This window comes from Malaya genurostris, chromosome 2 (genome assembly GCF_030247185.1).
Source record: "Malaya genurostris strain Urasoe2022 chromosome 2, Malgen_1.1, whole genome shotgun sequence".
In the NCBI taxonomy this organism is placed as follows: domain Eukaryota; kingdom Metazoa; phylum Arthropoda; class Insecta; order Diptera; family Culicidae; genus Malaya; species Malaya genurostris.
Genome location: NC_080571.1, coordinates 285,310,881 through 285,327,855, shown reverse-complemented (window position 1 = coordinate 285,327,855; position 16,975 = coordinate 285,310,881). Strand labels below are relative to the sequence as shown.

Below are 16,975 nucleotides of genomic sequence, written 5' to 3'. Positions count from 1 at the left end.
ACTGGGAATATCGGTTTTGCCATCTCTAAGAAAAATGAGTAAGATCCATTTGGGAAAATATGACCACTATTTTCGGTGTTTCCGGAATCGGAAACCGGGAATCAGGATAGCTGGAACCGGTTTGTTTAGTCGTCTACTGATACTGATTTAGAATTTTTTTACGTTTTTTGTTTTGCCTCTCAAAGTAACGGTATACCATTTTTAACACACTTTACCCTATAATTCCGGAACCGGAATTCGGATCGATCAAGTGGAGGGTGATCTCCGAAGCATCCGTGCCTTGAGTGGCTGGCGACGAGCAGACATGGACCGAGTTATGTGGAGACGTATGCTTGATACAGCAAAGGACACTCCAGGACTATAGCTGTTAGGCAGTGCTGTAGTTGCGGTTAGTCACAGTTAGTCAGTGAACAACCAGCTCATGAATCTGCAACTTCTCGGGAATCAAGAAAATTTGTTTTCGGAAATAACATATTGTAAGAAAAATTTGAAAGGGCGCCTTAGAAATGATTCCAGGGCGCAGAATTGAAAAGGGAATTGAATTAATTACAGGGCGTAGGGTGGAAGAATTTTAAAATACATCAAATGACCCTACTAATTAATTTTGAAGCTAAAAAAACTTTGTACGAAAAATTTAAAGCGGGCACCTTAGGAATGATTCCAGGGCGCAGAATCACAGAAAAAGAAAAGAAAAAGGCGCAGGGCGGAAGCTTTTTTAAATACATCAGATGATCCTACTGAGGGCGCAAATTATTATTTATTTCTAAGCTAAATGAACAATATCTGGTATAGATAATTTTGAAGGGCGCTCTAGGAATGATTCCAGGGCGCAGAATCACGATAGGAGAAATGAGAAGGGCGCTCATAAAATTTATTTCAGGGCGCAGGGTGGAAATATTTTTAGATACATTAAATAATCCTATTGAAAGCGCAAATAATTATTTATTTTCAAGCTAAACAAATAACATTTTGCAAGAAATATTTGAAAGGGCGCCTTAGGAATGATTCCAGAGTGCAGAATCACAGCGCAGGGTGGAAGTATTTTAAAATACATCAAATAATCCAACTGAGGGCGCAAATTATTACTTATTCTAAAGCTAAAAATCTTTTCAATTTACCTAGTGGTGTAATGATGCCTTTCCCATATTACTTATGTTCTGACAAAAAATTTTTTTCAAGCTTGAATAAAATCAAAAACTTTCTTTGGTAAAAACTATCATCACCTTTTTGATTTGTAAACAGCTATGTCAAGTTAATATAGTTTCAAATGTGCAACCCTGCATGCTATACAAAATTGAACAAAGCAAACTGTTATTTGTTTTCTTCTTCTTCCGTACCAGCACGTACCGATGCGTACCGATTTGGCATAATTTTGTATAACAGTTTGAAAGTTGTGATACTTATTGCTCTATAATTGCCTAACAGGAAGTCGGATCTGGATGAAATTTCATAGTGTCTTTTAAAACACTGAGAGCTTTATTTTGAATCATGATTTGTGGAAATCGGTTAAACCGTTACTGAGAAATCGAGGTGAGTTCCGGTTTTGGAGCTTTTCTTCATTATTACCGGTGCGTTTGAAAGCAGAAACCGGGCACTAGTAGTCTAAAAGTAGATTTATATATCCACCAACTAGAAGGTCTGCCAATTAGATGAATTTACCAGTAAATTTTATAAAAATGTGCACCCCGTTTCGCCATCGCTTGTGAAAAAATACACATGAAATTGAACATTTTTACTAATCGCACTGTAATTCCGGAACCGGAAATCGGATCTGGATCATCTCCTCGGGAACTTTTTAAACAATTTTAAGACCTTTCATTTGCATCTTAGTTTGTAAAAATAATTTTCTCATAGATTTGCACACATTGCCTAGTAATTCCGGAACCGCAAGTCGGATCGGAATAAAATTCAATGGCGATCTACGGGACCGTAAGACCTTTCATTTGAATCTATGTTTGTGAACAGCGGTTCAAAAGTCGGTTTTCACAGTGATTGCACGGAGAACCCTACGATCATAAAATTGCGATATCGCAGTTTTTGATTTTTGCGATAGTTGATTTAACTAATTTCTTTTTGATTCAACCAAAATGGTTTTTGATTTGCATATATTCAAGTAGTTGAAAAATATGTTGTTTTGAATGCTGTCAAATGCCGGAGACAGTTGAAAGCAAAACAATAATCGCAATGCAAAATCAACAACTTTTTTAGTTGAAATCTGTTCGCGTCGCTTCAAAATGTCAATGAAAATAACATCGATGGTTAAAGCGTTTGGTGAAATTGTGTTCATTCGATTTGAGAAATTTACGATAACAAGTGTTTATCTAACAGCGGTGTTGTGATAAAGTTAACCTTGTTTGACATGAAAAAGATTTGGTGACAAATTAGAAAATATTAATGAATGATCATCTCGTAATCTCAACGCATTTTTATGCTTCAAATTCGATCATTATTTACTTCCAGCAGACTGTTTTACTTCCAGCTGTTTGATACCGATGATGATGTTCTTGCATTAACAATAAAACGCTTTTTGACATGAATTTAGTTTATAAAAGTAACAGGAGCGAAGGGTTTCAAACGCACAGAACGCGCTGCGATTGAATGGCGCGTTTGAATTGCCGTCGCAAAATTCCAATTCCCAGCGGTTAATGCACCCAAGCTCATATAAATTGACTAAAATTATCAGTGCATAACTTTAGTTCAACCGTTTGAAGGCATCATTTTAGGTAAATTTAATAATTTCGCTAATTTACTCGCCCCTCCGGGCACTTTTGCTGATTAAAAACGTTTTTCTACATCAATCATTTCCGATCGAATCAGAAGTATTTTTTTAGAATTTAGATCTTTACTGATCTCAAAACAAACAAAGAAATAAAACCGATTTATTTTTCAACTAACAGAATTTTGTTTCAATAACAACACCAGTTATTTCAACTAAAATATTTGTTGAAATTGAAAGGTATGTGTCCTCACTAATTGACAGCATTTTTTCAAACAGTTGAATTAGTTGTTTCAACCATCGTTTCTGCTAATCGAAAAACAAAAATGACAGTTTAGTTAAAACAACAATCGATTAGTTGTACCAAATTTTAACCAATCGAATTCAGAAAATCAACTAATATTCTGGTTGAAATGGGATCGCGGGTGGTTCCGTGTGCATAGCCCTTCTATATGAGAAAGGCGCTCGCATCAAATAAGTCTGATACTAGAACTTTATAACTCTTGTATACAAAAATACGAAGATGAAGAAGCAACAAACACCGTTATAAAATCTAACTTCAGTCAATTGCAATGCGCCCCTATACCACGGAAATCAAGGCGCCCCATCAACAAAGTCAGCGACTAACCAAGGAAATTTGAACAACTACGGCACTGCTGTTACGCTAGGTAAGGAAGTCGGATCCGGATGAAATTCAGCAATTCCATATGGGACCGTAACCTAATTTTGTCAAACTCGGTTCAGCAGATCTCCGAGAAAACCTAGTGAGATTATTTGACACACACTCACAGACATTGTTCAGCTTGATGAACTGAGTCGAATGGTATATGACACTTGACCCACTGGGCCAATTTTTATAAGTCGATTCTTCTTCTCAAGCGATTGCATATACCTTTCGTTATGAGAAAGGAACATCAGACAATCAAATTGGGTTGAATTCCGGCAAATTTTTTTAGTAACATGGATTTATTGCCTAATCGCCTAATTATTGTGGGATTCTTAATAAAGAAAATCAGACATTCACATGGTTTCCGACAAAAATCTCACAGATAAAATATTTTGTGAATTCATCGCTTTTAATTCACATATTTGGAGAAAGAAATTTAATTTAAAGTTACGTTCCAATTCTTCATATTTCAAAAGTGGAATGTTAATTTAGTTTTGCATCGATTATGGTTTTCAATCAAACCTCCATTATTCATAGTATTATCGATTCATAAGTCGTGTAACTTTCACTATTTTTTTTAGCTTAAAAAAACCGTTTTCAAACCTCCGAAGCACTGTTGGCGGTAGCAGAGTCGAAAAATAAATTTCTTCCAAATTCTCGGATTGAACAAGAACTGGTAGCGAAGCCGTCAGTGATAACTTCTTCCGCACATCTAATAAGCTTAAAACGTGTGATCCAACGTTTACGCCAATCAAGTTTATTTATGTTAAGGCTGAACTATTACATGTATGATGCCGTCCTGGTGCCGCTCCCGCTTACTTTTTTCAAAAGAACAACAAATCGCTTAACAGCGCGAACCCCCACTCGTGTCTCGAATGCGATAAAACGCCTCAAACCCTTACTGCCTGTTTGTTCTGTTTGCTATAATTTTCCATCACCGCAGGATTTCAATTACTTCGTAATAACCCTAGTCAAAGTACTCTTCCACTAACCTGGCTAAAGTCGTCCCTTCGGTTGCTCGTGTATATTCCTCTTACACCTTTCCGCCCGGGATTCGTTGACCGTCGTCGTCGATGTCGTCGATAGTCACACAATTAACGGTGCAATTAGCCGGTTGCACTAACCTCAAAAACAATCTCTCAAGTGTTCACTTGATTGACGCTATACACTTCGCTGCCCCTGGACACGGGAAGTTCCGGAAAATATCACTGAAAAACTGATCCTACCACTGGCAGCAGTCACGGTCCGGAGCCAACGAAAGGAAATTCCTCGACCGCTCGAATGTCACAACACTTTCACCGAGATAAGGTTAGTCGCGTTATGAGCATCGACCGAAGAAAGCAACATCATTTATACCTTGCTGTGGAAGCAAGCAGGCTGGTAAAGCTCCGAGTGCTGCGGCTGGGAAAAAGTCAAATCGCCCGTCACACGCATGTTCCTTCAAGCAGGCAGACAGGCAGCTATGCAACATGTACAGAGTAGGAGGCGATGGAGCTTGTGGGGCGATATTTGCGATGCTACCGCGACTGAGGAAAATCGCATTTTCAAGGCAAACAACAAAAACAAGAAAGAAAAAAAACGCAGCCAACTTTGATGAAGCTGCTGGGGCAGCCAGACTATTGTCTCGTGGAAAACCGAGGCACCGTTCAGAATAAAAACCATACGGTTTTAGGCGCCAATTTCAGGTAGCAGCTGTTCTTTCGGTGGGAATATAGGCGACCAGGCGTTTGCATTGCAGGGGGTCTTCGTTGTATTTTGACATATCAAAGTAATCGGTTTTTCGTTCCGAACCAGGAACGAATTTTTTAATGATTTTCTAGTAGTGAGAATAGCTAATCTGAAAATGGAAACCAATTTCAAAGAATTTCTAGCCGGAGTTCAAATGACAACACCTGTAGGATTCAATGCTGAAACAACAACAACAGAATAGAATCAAAATCGCTTTCCCGCGGTAATTAGAATCTACCTTTGGACTCGATAGTATTGAGCTCAGTGCAATAATAATATCTGAATACGTCAAAAAACGACTTTTTCTCTATCCCCTGCAAGCATGAACACTTTTTTTTTGCCAATACGTAGAACATCATCTCCAAATATAAAGGTCTAAAGGTCGGCTAACAATTCGAACGGACGTGTGCTGAAGCAAATGAGCATTTTTTTTCTTTGTTAAGTTGATTTATACGACATGCGAACTGTTACGGTACTTCTTATCCCAAGCACACCGATAATCTTGAAATTCCCTATCGGATACGATTGAATCCAGTTACAAGATGCAAAGTTGAGTACGATAATACTATTGCTATAGCAAAACATCGCCGTTGAGCACGTTTATCATGGAAGTATTATCACTAAGATTGAAATGACGTGAATTCTGATTGTGTGTTGTGTTTTGTCAGAAGTGAAGCAAAGTGTATACAATTGATATGAGGAAGCCTTCCCAGCAGACTTTCGGATTGTACTAGCAATTGAATCGGAAGAAGATGCTTAGAAATCACTTTGAGTTGTGAAAATGGTCCACTTTAACAACAATCCGATTTTCAGAAATTTCTTGTCTAAAGATTTGAAAAAAAGACTAATTCGAGAACAGAAAATTTATTGCTTTGGGGCACTCCACACAAAATTAGCCACCTAAATTTTTTTTTCATCTTATTATTTTTTTGCTGAAGAATTCGAAAAAATTCGACACGCATTTTTTTTTTATTTCAATTTGGTACGTGGAATTTTCGAGGTATGATTTTTTGAAGTTTGAAGTTTGAAGAAAATGCTGCATTTTGAAGGCCGGAAATTCAGTTCCCACAATTTTCGATCTAGAACAAAAAACAAAACATTTTCTAATTTCATATTACAGTGTGCATAGAGGTACAGAGGGGTTTTTAAATTAATTGACTTTATGTAAAATAGCAGCCCTTTGAAAATAAAACCACATTTTTTCATCACAAAATTGTTCATAAAAAAACATTCACGATTTTCAAAAACCCCTACGTACCTCTGTGGAAATAACTATCAACAATATTCTGTAATTTTTTTGAATCGATTGATCATGATTTACTTGACTTATGTTTCCGGCCAGCTCAAAAAACGTGGTTCTGATATAAACGCGTTTAAAGTTTTCGGTGCTGTAAGATCGTATCTCATACTCGAAATTAAGACTTCCAGAGATTTTTCCCGCTTTTTGTCTTTTGGAATATTATTTTTAAAACCATACATGACCTTTTGCAATGAAAAAAAATTTCCGATTTTTTGAAAATTCTACAGTGGTGTAACCCCTTAATGAAAAAAGTTAAAAATTAATAAACAAATAAAAAAAAATTCAAACTTGGGCCTAATTTCTTTCTTTGTTTAGTTGAAAAAAGAAGCCTTAGGGGTTTAACTCAATCTTGGCAAAGTTTCAGAGTGGAAAGATCAATACTTTCGGAGCAGTGAATTTTTCAATCACGACCCGCACGCGCGGGGCGTACCGCAGCGCAACTCGCCCGGATAAGGGCTTAACCAGGTGATACCAGGCTCACAGATTAATCAGTGTTTCACTGATTTTCATTTTTCTGCACAGATGTTAAAATTGACACAGATTTCTGAAATCGATCACAGATCCCCATGCAAAATTTGAGCTAAATCGAATATGGCTAAGGGTATGCTGCCCGGCGGTTAAATTTTCGATCTTGAAAAATCACCATAGATGGGAATACATAGGATTTCCGAAATTGAAAAAAAAAATGTCAAACGTCTGAGAATTGCATGAAACGTCGAGATTTAGTGTCATCTCAAGAAAAATTTTTTCGAGAAAGTCGTCTTTCTGGGACTTTGAAAAATATTGATATATTTTCTAAGTCCCAGAAAGTCGATTTTTTCAAAAAAAATTTTTTTTCGAGATGACATTAAATCTCGACGTTTCATGCAATTCTAAGACTTTTGGCATCAACATTTTTTTCCGATTTCGTGAACTACTCGATTTAATCTGAATCAATTGGTGTCAAAAATGAGCCCAATTTAGTGTCACAAATTATTTAATAAAAAGAAAAAAATATTTTAGAAAACTGTTTTGAAAAAAGAGAAAGGCATTATCACAGCACTAGGTGGATAAGAAAGGGTTTTTTTCGTGGAGGTACATTATTCTGATGTAAAGAAAACTAACCGGACTGCAGGATGCACTCTTCAGTCACTTCAGTTAATCGTTTAGTCATGACGTCACACACGAAAAACTGTCCGGAAAACTGAACGTGTATGGGCCACTTAAGAGATAAACTGACGGTGTTTAAACTGAACTTCGGTAGGAAGAGAATCGAATGAAGAACGGGATGATGCCCATTCGGTGCGACAGCGAAGGTTGTGTGAAGTTCTACAGCACTGCTCTCCATAAACTTCCAACAAAATATGATGAGGTGACTTTCGGCGGCTGTTTTCTTTTCATAGTGAAATAATGAAAAAGAAAAAAACTTTTAATATCTTTATACAAACTAATTGGAAATCACCATAAAAAATAACTAAATTTTCTCATTTCCTCAAACCCAACTCGAACGTAAATGTCCGATATGCATCTTAGGAAAAGCTCTCAATAGTGTTTACTGAAAATTCGTATAACTATTACCGAAGTGGTAAAATTTAATGGCATTCAAAAATTAACAGACCAAGTAGGGTAAGGGCTCCCTATTTCATCTTATTTGTAAGGACGTCGCCTTCAAACCTCGATTTAGCCACTAAAATCACTATAACTATTTTATATTCCTTCTTCATTCGCCTTGCTCCACATTAAGATTTGATTCACATTCCTTGGAAATTAAAATAATGTTCATAAAACAACAAAAAACACTTATGAAATGTTCACTACTCTGCTCCTAATTTCATCTCAATGGATTTTTATCCATCCTATCGTTGATCCTTTATTCATCCTATAAATTAGCAATGGCGACAGCTATCAAAACGAAATATTCCACTATTACACTCTCAGGTTCAAAATGTCAGAATTCTTCTTAAAAACGGCCTAATGCCAACTATGAGACAATATATGATATTTTTAGAACCAGTTTGAAATCATTTCAATGTTTAAAAATTTTTCAGTCGTTTCCGTTACCTTTCGCTTTAAATTTAAAATTTTACTGAAAAGTTAATTTGGTGAACTTTAAATAAAAACAAAACTGTGATTGTTACTATTTATTCATTAGCCCTTCGTAAAACAAAGTGTAGAGCCAAAGATGCCATTTATACAGATTTATATGTATTGCATAGATTTTTGCGTTCGCATACTGGTTTAAATCAAAGTACCGATTTTGTAAAGATTTCCTAAATTTAATACAGATTTGTACAGGTTCATAGAAAAAAAGAAGTAATTAAAATTGGACTTTTCTCTCTGAGTATCTATTAGTATTTGATTGCAGTGATTCTTTAAAAGTTTATTATTCAACGGACAAATCACATCTTAAAGTGGAAATCTTTTATGTAGATAATTGATTATGAACACTGACAAACATTTATATTAAAATTTGGAACCAATTTGAACTATTTGAAGCCAGATATTTTCATAGAATATGTATTACGTTGCATAGAAAGTCTATATCTGGTCTATCTGTTTTCACTAATAAAATGATGTTAACAGATTTTATTAGTGAAAACAGATAGACCAGATATAGAGTTTCTATGCAACCTAATACATATTTTCTATGAAAATATCTGGCATCTCTGTGCACAGCCGATGAAACACACACACTTCACAGCGTTATGTTGACGTATAGCGGAACGAAACCAGTGCTACTAGATTTGCCATAATGGTTATTTCATTAGTAATTAACATGCTCTTCCTGGTAATATTCGAAGCCAAAACAGTTTTATTGAAATATTAATATCAATAATATAATTAAACTAATGTCACGGATACCAAAAAACATACTTTTTGATGAGATTTTGAAGAAGAAAAACAATTTTGTTTTGTAACATTATGAGATAACTTGGCAACTTTGCGAAACCAAATGAGATGAAAACAAAGCGCAATCAAGTGAACTAAGTGAAAAACTTTCATCTCATATTTTTAAAGACTTTTATTATTTGTCGGGTAGTTTTTGAAGTATTAAATCGGTTATTAAACAAGTAGCAAGTGAACATTACTAATTATGAAGTCATCCAGCATTCAATGGTAGTGTAATTGTGCGAAAAAGTGATCATGTTTTGAGACGAATCGATTAGTAGATAATCAGAAACATGACGAACTGTAAATCTTGAGACGAAAATGTGTCCTAAATTGAAAAGTGAGTTTATTTGAAATGAAAAAAAAAACGATAACCGAAGAACCTAAAACCATTTCTTTCGTGACAATAGCTTTTATAATCATTTTAAAACATTTTACAGTTTGGTTCAGGTAGGTTTTAAAATATTATTCATGTTCAAAGTAATGAAGTGAAGGGATGAGATGGAAATAGGAGCTCAGATGAAATAGGGAGCCGTTACCCTAGTAGTCAGTAGAATGAAAGCAAATGTTCCGTAATATTTTTCGTGAATCGTCTAAATCCAGTAGTTGTCTGACAGGATAAAAAAAATTGGTTTGGATAAATTCTACAGATTCTACAGATTCAGTGAACACATTTTTCTTCAGTTTGTAGCATTTGAAAATAATTACTGAACACCAAAATAAGAATTTGGTACGTAAAATGGATGTTTTTCCTGGCCGAACCGAACTTCGTCATATTCATTTGCTTGAGTTCTAGCTAGAATCGTATTTTGATTTCGTGTTAAACATGTCGAATGTAAAAGCCTTTGCAGCATGTGATGTTTTTTCTTAGTCAATCTAACGAAAATGGCATCGGTTCATGCTAAGACTTACGTCGACCTTTCTCCAATCGTTTAAACAATGGCAACAATATTGACAAAGAACTCGAAAATCGACAGAAAAAGTTGGAAGATAAATAACTACAATCAGCTATCGACAGCGGTCAGAAGCGGCGGCCCCTCGCAAGCAAACCTATAATCCATCCGTCCGTCCGATCTATCCAAAATATAAAGTAACAATAGATATAAAGAAAAAGTCAATATTCAATTCTACATAGAACAACAAAACAAAAACGAAAACGAAAAAAACCTCATAGCAAAACGATAAACTTATAATATCTAACATAAATAAATAAAGAAAAAATCATCAGAGTTAAATTGATTTTGACCTCAATAATGCTGCGCTATTGCTTTCAAGTAGTTTTCTTCGGAGTACGCGTTAATACTATGTACTATTTTCATTATGTTGGCGTCATTATTCTGGTTCAAAGTTCTACGCTTCTTATCAGAAGAACACGACTCATACACCAGTACATGCCGATGAGTATATTTTTTCTCGCTTGCATTTTCTTGCATTTCATTAATGAGTCTATACACTCCTACATGCCGCCAACGACTGTTGCCACCCTTCTGTTTGATTTGTTGATCGGGGGATGCCATCGATAAAGTTTTCATATATCGACCACAATTCTGAGGGATATCATCGCATGTCGTGTACGGCCTAAAATTAGAGGAAATTTCAAAAATTCCAATAGAATTAATATACTGTTTCTTATCCAAAACATACACGGAAAGAAATCCACTACTGCTGTTATGATTAGAAAATCATGAAACCAATCATTTTAACTTATCGTCTTCTCCCACGAAAATTAATCATGGTTCGAAAATGCGTTACTTGAAGAATGCATTTCTTTCAAAGTTCGTACCTCTAATTTTCTACCCGGATATCACTTTGATCCCTCTGCCTGCCTCAGATTAAAAGCTCAACGGTAAAGCAAAAAGCAGACATTGAAAAGTAAGACTTATTGAAAATGTTTACTTGATCCTGAAGCATTTTATTTAATAATCGTTTTATTTTACCAACATAATATAAAAATAAAGATAATGAACCGAAAATTGACATCATAAGAGACTAAGCACGGCTACACTTATCATTTGACAAACATCAATGTTACATTTTGTTCGAATGTATTCTTACATATTTGTTGTGATTGATGTTGCTAGAATAATATTTAATTTAATTCGATTGTGAATTTGGAATACCATCTAGCGAAAATCAGAAAAATATTTTGTTCAACCACTTTGATTAATTTGTTTCATAGATAGTACAACACAAGCTGTATTGATTCACCTAAATATTTGAAATAAAATGATTTTGCAAACGTTGTTTTGAATACATAAAAGAAAAAATCAATCCATGGTATTTGCAAGAATTCGACATAGAGTTTCTTTTTAAGAGGTTTGATTCACACGTGTTTTGTCTAGCAGTTCGTTTAAGTGTTTAAATTCTGAAACACAAAATCAAAACTGTAACAATAAACGCAAGTAAACACGTTATTTCAGGTGTTGTCATTTTTCAAAAACAAAATATTTTAAATGTTAATGATTCTGATTAAGAGAAGTACGTCGTGCTTTTCACTGTTTTACTATTCAAATGTACACCATTTGAAACATTGGTGAAAATCGCGAAAAAAAATACGTTCATCACTCCATTCCATTCATTTCATATTTGAAATCTTCAAATTTTAAAACATAGCGCCTGAATTTATGTTGTAAAAATTACCATCAGATACACGCCTGAAGATATACTCAACAACGCGATGTGCGTTACGTTTAAATTTCAGTGAAAATGGATCATGATCCGAGAAGTTTTATTCATGGTGTATTATCATAACATGAAAATATATTATTTTCCCCAAAACATTGCTCATTTTTAGAATCGGAATTTTACCCGTGTATAGTCTCATAGGTTGCTGTTTAATTTCATCCGGGTCTGACTTCTGGTTCCAGATCTATATGGTGAAGTGTGTTTAATCATTTAGTGCGACGATGCAAAATGAAGAAAAATTCTTATTAACTTGACATAACTGTTCAACAATTTTTAGTTCATGCATAAAGAAAGTCACTAGAAGATTCCGCAGAACTTTTTTTTTGCAGAATCTTCTAGTGTTATTTTTTAAAGTATAAGTAATATGAGAAAGGCATCATTACACCATTAGGTGAATTAAAAATGGTATTTCCCAGTAATTCCGGAACCAAAAATTAAATCAAGATGAAATTCTGGAACTTTTCATGGATCCAAAAATATCATCAATGAGATTTGTCAGCTGAAAAATGTTGCTTGACTAGAGGCGCTGCCCTTCCTTATAAAGTGCACCGAAAACTGCATCAAAATAAGACCGCATAATTGCTGTCAATGTGTATTACATATCTCATTGAATTCAGACCATCTCAACTTTTACGGCCCAATAGCTTTCAATGTCAAGCCGTTTCATAACAGCTATTGAGAAACTAGTCTCAGTTTCGAATTCGAGCAACATTTTGTCGGTTATTGGCAGGAAATTCTCTAACTCAATTATAACTACTCAAACTCGGACTCGACAGGCAGAATTTCTTCAAATTTAGCCAAAAAGGAATTGCTGTCCATTAGGAGGTGGATAACATAATTATTTTTTATCGGTTGAAACTTAGCCATGGGACCAAATGACATGCGGTAGCAAAGGTTTGATACACTGGCTTCCTGTTTTCTGTCTGCGTCGTAAAAAAAACTTTCTTTTTCGATGCTCCCAGACAACTCTCGCCTTTGTAATGATTGCACTATTGGTACAATTTCAGAAATGGTTAACAAGTCATCAGACTTCACATATTTCGATTTAGATGAAACTTTTCAGTATAGAACACTATCTATTATACACGGATTATAAGCCACTCCAATAAAAACGGAATCCTCTTACCAGAATTAGAAAATTAAGCGAAACACTTAAATTGAAAAAAATGCATCTTTATCATCCGATGTACTTATTGAAAGCTTGATTTTTAAACCAACCTTTGACGTTAATGCGACAAGTGTCTTTTCGACATTCTTCACTATACGGAGCCGGTTGTCAATTCAAAACTAGCCGCGTAATATTTTTCTGTCATAAATTTGAACGCTAATAACTCTGTGATTTGTTGATGGATTGATATGATTTAAGGTCTATTCAAACATTCCCTATCCGGTTCAGTGCCAGAACAGTTCCATGCACGGTTGCAAATATTTTTCCAAACCTTGCATTCGTGTAGTCATTTTGTCACGAAAAAATATCTCACCTTTCTGTACAGTACTGTCACATTTTTCTGCTCAGTCAACGCCTGCCTTCATACAGAGATGGGCAAAACAGACCATTTCAAAGAACCGTTCAGAACCTGATAGTTCCACCGAATGAACTAGTTCGCCTGAACCGTTCATTTGTTCTGCAGAAGTTTTGAATGTTTCTGCAAAAACCGTACGAGAACAAATAATTAAAGTAGCAATCGTAGACTTTTTCAGAGCCTACTAATACATACCATTTCTACTGCATTTTTGAACGACCATCTCGAAATATACAGTTACTTATATACCAGTCTTATGGAAATGAAACACTTTTTTTTTCTTTTCAAAAGATTAGAGAACTATCATTCTTCAACAAAGAACAAGGGTTGCCATATATAAATCTGAATTTTTCTGGAGAAAAATCTGTAAATTTGTATCGGGAGGTAAAAAATCTGCATTGAAAATCTGTTTATGAAAATAATAAGAGATCGTAGCACTACGAAATGAAGAAGTTTTCAGAATTCAAATTTAAAGAAACCAAGACCTTTCTTCGTCTGGAATTTATGATTTTCGTGAAGAGTTGATGAAAAACACTAAAAATTCAATTTAAAAATGACAATGACTTATTCTGTTTATTTTCACTTTCGTTTTCTGGGTATATAAGCCATCATCGAAAGCATAAGGAATTGCGATATACTAATTGCAAGAAAAAATGAACATAGAAATTTCTAGTGTTTACCATCCTTGACATTCTCTATTTAGTAAGTATTTTGTTTTCTTACTTAAAATTAACGCAAAATCTGGGTAGTGAATTTGCTTCCGTGGAAAAACAGTACCAATTCTATATTTCTGGCCAAAAATCTGTAACCTGTATATAGAGAATCTTGTTCACAAATTTATCTGAAAAATCTGTAAAATACAGATTAATCTGTATCTGTATATGCAACCCTTCAAAGAACTGTTGTTCACTCATTCTTCCAAAAGAACTTTTGAACCGTTCGTTTGGGTGAGTGTTCACTGCACTGCCGTTCACTATTAAATTTTGTTCACCGGTGAACGATGGGGCGAACTAATGAAAAAACACTCTGTTTCAGTTGACCGTGTTAATACAGTTCTACAATAATACTTGAAACTTGGATTATGAAAATGTATTCAGGTCCAGAATTTTAGAACAAAATTCACGAGCTGAATTCTTAATCTGAATTCCGAATCTGATTTTTGCAACTATATTTGAGACCAGTCACAAGTTTCGAATTCAGTTCTTTAATTCGATTCCAGTTCCTGAATGTCCATAGTTCAGATACTGGTATAGATAAATAAATGGAGGCAAAAAGTACTAACTTTTAATAATTCAAATATTACCATTAGCATTAGAGACCACCCGTGTGTTGCTATTCCGTTATTGATCAGACCAATTAAGCTTGCAAAATGTTTTTTTTTAAATCAACTTGCTTGGGAAATAGCACGTAGTTTCACCTTGTTTAAACTGTATTGAATAATATCTACGCCGGCCACGTCCGAATGCGGATTTACTTGGAAAGAAAGGATTGTTAGTTCAATGCATGTTACTTCTAGAAACTGACGAATCCTCTGCATTTCCACATGCATCACAGGAAGGTTCAAATTTTCAATTAGTTAAATTCGAACAATATCATGTGTTTATTGTCTGGGTAGCCGGCTACCGAGAAATACGTATTTCCTTCCGAAACTCGTAAAACTCCGGACAGCCGGTTGTCGGGAGGTTCACTATCAATTCAAACACTTAATTCATTGTGTTCTGTTTCTTTTTTTTTTTTCAAGAGACAGCCGTAATATTGAAAAGATGTCACTCGACCACCATCAATCAAACAACAACGCCATACGCAATACGAAGCGATGTCGATATCTACTCCCTAACCAAAATAATAAAATACCAAATAGATCCACCTCGCAGTCTGAACTATTTTGATTTTTAAACCAACCTTTGACGTTAATGCGACAAGTGTCTTTTCGACATTCTTCACTATACGGAGCCGGTTGTCAATTCAAAACTAGCCGCGTAATATTTTTCTGTCATAAATTTGAACGCTAATAACTCTGTGATTTGTTGATGGATTGATATGATTTAAGGTCTATTCAAACATTCCCTATCCGGTTCAGTGCCAGAACAGTTCCATGCACGGTTGCAAATATTTTTCCAAACCTTGCATTCGTGTAGTCATTTTGTCACGAAAAAATATCTCACCTTTCTGTACAGTACTGTCACATTTTTCTGCTCAGTCAACGCCTGCCTTCATACAGAGATGGGCAAAACAGACCATTTCAAAGAACCGTTCAGAACCTGATAGTTCCACCGAATGAACTAGTTCGCCTGAACCGTTCATTTGTTCTGCAGAAGTTTTGAATGTTTCTGCAAAAACCGTACGAGAACAAATAATTAAAGTAGCAATCGTAGACTTTTTCAGAGCCTACTAATACATACCATTTCTACTGCATTTTTGAACGACCATCTCGAAATATACAGTTACTTATATACCAGTCTTATGGAAATGAAACACTTTTTTTTTCTTTTCAAAAGATTAGAGAACTATCATTCTTCAACAAAGAACAAGGGTTGCCATATATAAATCTGAATTTTTCTGGAGAAAAATCTGTAAATTTGTATCGGGAGGTAAAAAATCTGCATTGAAAATCTGTTTATGAAAATAATAAGAGATCGTAGCACTACGAAATGAAGAAGTTTTCAGAATTCAAATTTAAAGAAACCAAGACCTTTCTTCGTCTGGAATTTATGATTTTCGTGAAGAGTTGATGAAAAACACTAAAAATTCAATTTAAAAATGACAATGACTTATTCTGTTTATTTTCACTTTCGTTTTCTGGGTATATAAGCCATCATCGAAAGCATAAGGAATTGCGATATACTAATTGCAAGAAAAAATGAACATAGAAATTTCTAGTGTTTACCATCCTTGACATTCTCTATTTAGTAAGTATTTTGTTTTCTTACTTAAAATTAACGCAAAATCTGGGTAGTGAATTTGCTTCCGTGGAAAAACAGTACCAATTCTATATTTCTGGCCAAAAATCTGTAACCTGTATATAGAGAATCTTGTTCACAAATTTATCTGAAAAATCTGTAAAATACAGATTAATCTGTATCTGTATATGCAACCCTTCAAAGAACTGTTGTTCACTCATTCTTCCAAAAGAACTTTTGAACCGTTCGTTTGGGTGAGTGTTCACTGCACTGCCGTTCACTATTAAATTTTGTTCACCGGTGAACGATGGGGCGAACTAATGAAAAAACACTCTGTTTCAGTTGACCGTGTTAATACAGTTCTACAATAATACTTGAAACTTGGATTATGAAAATGTATTCAGGTCCAGAATTTTAGAACAAAATTCACGAGCTGAATTCTTAATCTGAATTCCGAATCTGATTTTTGCAACTATATTTGAGACCAGTCACAAGTTTCGAATTCAGTTCTTTAATTCGATTCCAGTTCCTGAATGTCCATAGTTCAGATACTGGTATAGATAAATAAATGGAGGCAAAAAGTACTAA

General features: G+C 34.9%; 1 protein-coding gene across 1 annotated transcript in view; it reads right to left on the bottom strand.

Moving 5' to 3' along the window:
• LOC131430418 (uncharacterized) overlaps nt 1-4,695 on the bottom strand; it is a 59,688-nt gene extending 54,993 nt beyond the window's left edge. The window contains exon 1 of the mRNA XM_058595406.1: nt 4,376-4,695. The gene's annotated coding sequence lies outside the window, so the exon portion shown is untranslated. The remainder of the gene's footprint in view (nt 1-4,375) is intronic.
• Between the last annotated feature and the right edge of the window lie 12,280 nt (nt 4,696-16,975).